Source organism: Carex rostrata, chromosome 3, assembly GCF_964058835.1.
Source record: "Carex rostrata chromosome 3, lpCarRost1.2, whole genome shotgun sequence".
NCBI classification, from domain to species: domain Eukaryota; kingdom Viridiplantae; phylum Streptophyta; class Magnoliopsida; order Poales; family Cyperaceae; genus Carex; species Carex rostrata.
Window position 1 is genome coordinate 16,319,200 of NC_135920.1, and position 5,000 is coordinate 16,324,199.

Genomic DNA, 5,000 nt, shown 5'->3' on the forward strand with positions numbered 1-5,000 from the left:
AAGCGGAAGCGGCTAACGTTGGGCAAAAGTGACCCGAAAACAGTTCAGCGGGGCAAATTTTTGAAATTTTTTTGAATTTTTGAAATTTTTGAAGTTTTTTTGGGTTTTTGGACTTTTTTTGAATTTTTGAATTTTTTGAATTTTTTTGAATTTTTTTGAATTTTTTGAAATTTTTTTGAATTTTTTTTTTTTTTTTTTTTTTTGAATTTATTTGATTTTATAAATTTTTTGTGATTTTTTGAGATTTTTTTGAATATTTTACATGGGTGATTTCGACTTGGGGGATTTTCAGGGGGTGGTAACCCTGGGCGTGGCTAGAGCCTCAAAATGCATATTCCCCTATAGGGGGGCAAGGTTTTCAAAAATGGGTGCCCCCTCATGTACACGCGCGTGGGTGTACATGGCCCCGTCGGTGCCAGCGTGGGTGGAAAATGGCCCGAAAACAGCCCAGCGGCAAGCGGAAGCGGCTAACGTTGGGCAAAACTGACCCGAAAGCAGTATAGCTTGGAAAATTAAGCGGATGCAGCCAATTGTTGGCGAAAACTAAGCGGATACGGCCAAGTGACGGTGAAAAATGGCCCGAAAACAGTCCAGCGGCAAGCGGAAACGGCTAACGTTGGGCAAAAGTGACCCGAAAACAGTTCAGCTGGGGGAAATTAAGCGGAAGCAGCCAAGCGTTGGGCAAAACCAAGCGGATACGGCCAAGAGTCGGTGGAAAATGGCCCGAAAACAGTCCAGCGGCAAGCGGAAACGGCTAACGTTGGGACAAAGTGACCCGAAAACAGTTCAGCTGGGGAAAATTAAGCGGATGCAGCCAAGCGTTGGGGAAAACTAAGCGGATCCGACCCAGAGTCGGTGGAAATTGGCCCGAAAACAGCCCAGCGGCAAGCGGAAGCGGCTAACGTTGGGGAAAAGTGACCCGAAAACAGTTCAGCGGGGGAAAACTAAGCGGATGCGGCCACGCGTTGGGGAAAACTAAGCGGATACGGCCAAGTGTTGGGGAAAAATGGCCCGAAAACAGCCCAGCGGCAAGCGGAAGCGGCTAACGTTGGGGAAAAGTGACCCGAAAATAGTTAAGCGGGGGAAAACTAAGCGGATGCGGCCACGCGTTGGGGAAAACTAAGCGGATGCGGCCAAGTGTCGGTGGAAATTGGCCCGAAAACAGCCCAGCGGCAAGCGGAAGCGGCTAACGTTGGGCAAAAGTGACCCGAAAACAGTTCAGCGGGGGAAAACTAAGCGGATGCGGCCACGCGTTGGGGAAAACTAAGCGGATACGGCCAAGAGTCGGTGGAAATTGGCCCGAAAACAGTCCAGCGGCAAGCGGAAGCGGCTAACGTTGGGCAAAACTGACCCGAAAAAAGTTCAGCGGGGCAAATTTTTGAAATTTTTTTTGAAATTTTTTTGAATTTTTGAAATTTTTGAAGTTTTTTTGGGTTTTTGGACTTTTTTTGAATTTTTGAAATTTTTGAATTTTTTTGAATTTTTTTGAATTTTTTGAATTTTTTTTGAATTTTTGAATTTTTTTTTTTTTTTTGAATTTATTTGGTTTTATAAATTTTTTGTGATTTTTTGAGATTTTTTTGAATATTTTACATGGGTGATTTTGACTTGGGGGATTTTCAGGGGGTGGTAACCCTGGGCGTGGCTAGAGCCTCAAAATGCATATTCCCCTATAGGGGGGCAAGGTTTTCAAAAATGGGTGCCCCCTCATGTACACGCGCGTGGGTGTACATGGCCCCGTCGGTGCCAGCGTGGGTGGAAAATGGCCCGAAAACAGCCCAGCGGCAAGCGGAAGCGGCTAACGTTGGGCAAAACTGACCCGAAAGCAGTATAGCTTGGAAAATTAAGCGGATGCAGCCAATTGTTGGCGAAAACTAAGCGGATACGGCCAAGTGTCGGTGAAAAATGGCCCGAAAACAGTCCAGCGGCAAGCGGAAACGGCTAACGTTGGGCAAAAGTGACCCGAAAACAGTTCAGCTGGGGGAAATTAAGCGGAAGCAGCCAAGCGTTGGGGAAAACCAAGCGGATACGGCCAAGAGTCGGTGGAAAATGGCCCGAAAACAGTCCAGCGGCAAGCGGAAACGGCTAACGTTGGGACAAAGTGACCCGAAAACAGTTCAGCTGGGGAAAATTAAGCGGATGCAGCCAAGCGTTGGGGAAAACTAAGCGGATCCGGCCCAGAGTCGGTGGAAATTGGCCCGAAAACAGTCCAGTGCCAAGCGGAAGCGGCTAACGTTGGGCAAAAGTGACCCGAAAACAGTTCAGCGGGGGAAAACTAAGCGGATGCGGCCACGCGTTGGGGAAAACTAAGCGGATACGGCCAAGTGTTGGGGAAAAATGGCCCGAAAACAGCCCAGCGGCAAGCGGAAGCGGCTAACGTTGGGGAAAAGTGACCCGAAAACAGTTAAGCGGGGGAAAACTAAGCGGATGCGGCCACGCGTTGGGGAAAACTAAGCGGATCCGGCCAAGTGTCGGTGGAAATTGGCCCGAAAACAGCCCAGCGGCAAGCGAAAGCGGCTAACGTTGGGCAAAAGTGACCCGAAAACAGTTCAGCGGGGGAAAACTAAGCGGATGCGGCCACGCGTTGGGGAAAACTAAGCGGATACGGCCAAGAGTCGGTGGAAATTGGCCCGAAAACAGTCCAGCGGCAAGCGGAAGCGGCTAACGTTGGGCAAAACTGACCCGAAAACAGTTCAGCGGGGGAAAACTAAGCGGATGCGGCCACGCGTTGGGGAAAACTAAGCGGATACGGCCAAGAGTCGGTGGAAATTGGCCCGAAAACAGTCCAGCGGCAAGCGGAAGCCGCTAACGTTGGGCAAAAGTGACCCGAAAACAGTTCAGCGGGGGAAAACTAAGCGGATGCGGCCACGCGTTGGGGAAAACTAAGCGGATACGGCCAAGAGTCGGTGGAAATTGGCCCGAAAACAGTCCAGCGGCAAGCGGAAGCGGCTAACGTTGGGCAAAACTGACCCGAAAACAGTTCAGCGGGGGAAAACTAAGCGGATGCGGCCACGCGTTGGGGAAAACTAAGCGGATACGGCCAAGTGTTGGGGAAAAATGGCCCGAAAACATCCCAGCGGCAAGCGGAAGCGGCTAACGTTGGGCAAAAGTGACCCGAAAACAGTTCAGCGGGGGAAAACTAAGCGGATGCGGCCACGAGTTGGGGAAAACTAAGCGGATACGGCCAAGGGTCGGTGAAAAAGGGCCCGAAAACAGTCCAGCGGCAAGCGGAAGCCGCTAACGTTGGGCAAAAGTGACCCGAAAACAGTCCAGCGGGGGAAAACTAAGCGGATGCGGCCAAGCGTTGGGGAAAACTAAGCGAATACGGCCAAGCGTCGGTGAAAAAGGCCCGAAAACAGTCCAGCGGCAAGCCGAAGCGGCTAACGTTGGGCAAAAATGGCCAAAAGCGGTGGAGCAGGGCGGTCTGAATCTATGCATCCACATAAAATGGGGGGTAAACCTGGGGGATTTCCAGGGGGTGGTAACCCTGGGCGTGGCTGGAGACCCAAAATGCATATTCCCCTATAGGGGGGAAGGATTTTTGGAAGGGGCAGCCCCTCATGTACATGCCAAGCGGGGTGTACATGGCCCCTGTGGGTGCCTCCGTCGGTGTAAAATGGCCCGAAAAACAAGATTATGTTACCCGAAAACACGATTATGTTACCGAAAAAGCACGGTTGAGCGGGGGCAGTAAGCACGGTTGAGCGGGGGCAAAGAACACGGTTGAGCGGGGGCAAAAAACACGGTGCAGCGGGGACAAAAGACACGATTCGGGGGCAAGGAACACGAATATGTTACCGAAAAACACGGACCACGCGGGTTGAAATCCCCAGCCGTAGAACCGGCGAAACACGGTGGGGCAGGGCGTCTAAGCGTGGAGGCGCCCGTAAGACCGATGCGGGTTGAAATCCCCAGCCGTAAAGCCGGCGAAAAGCGGTCGGGCAGGGTGACTCCGCGTGGAGTTTCGCCCGTAAGGCCGATGCGGGTAGCCGCGCGGGTTGAAATCCCCAGCCGTAAAGCCGGTGAAACACGGTTCATTGGGGCGCCTAAGCGTGGAGGCGCCCCGCAGAGACCGAGCGGGTTGAAATCCCCAGCCGTAAAGCCGGCGAAACACGGTTCATTGGGGCGCCTAAGCGTGGAGGCGCCCCGCAGAGACCGAGCGGGTTGAAATCCCCAGCCGTAAAGCCGGCGAAACACGTTCGGGCAGGACGTCTAAGCGTGGAGGCGCCCGTAAGACCGATGCGGGTAGCCGCGCGGGTTGAAATCCCCAGCCGTAAAGCCGGCGAAACACGGTTGAGCGGGGCGCCTAAGCGTGGAGGTGCCCTGCAGTGACCGAGCGGGTTGAAATCCCCAGCCGTAAAGCCGGTGAAACACGGTTGAGCGGGGCGCCTAAGCGTGGAGGCGCCCCGCAGAGACCGAGCGGGTTGAAATCCCCAGCCGTAAAGCCGGTGAAACACGGTTGAGCGGGGCGCCTAAGCGTGGAGGCGCCCCGCAGAGACCGAGCGGGTTGAAATCCCCAGCCGTAAAGCCGGTGAAACACGTTCGGGCAGGGCGACTCCGCGTGGAGTTTCGCCCGTAAGACCGATGCGGGTAGCCGCGCGGGTTGAAATCCCCAGCCGTAAAGCCGGTGAAACACGGTTCATTGGGGCGCCTAAGCGTGGAGGCGCCCCGCAGAGACCGAGCGGGTTGAAATCCCCAGCCGTAAAGCCGGCGAAACACGTTCGGGCAGGGCGTCTAAGCGTGGAGGCGCCCGTAAGACCGATGCGGGTAGCCGCGCGGGTTGAAATCCCCAGCCGTAAAGCCGGCGAAACACGGTTGAGCGGGGCGCCTAAGCGTGGAGGCGCCCCGCAGAGACCGAGCGGGTTGAAATCCCCAGCCGTAAAGCCGGTGAAACACGGTTGAGCGGGGCGCCTAAGCGTGGAGGCGCCCCGCAGAGACCGAGCGGGTTGAAATCCCCAGCCGTAAAGCCGGTGAAACACGTTCGGGCAGGGCGACTCCGC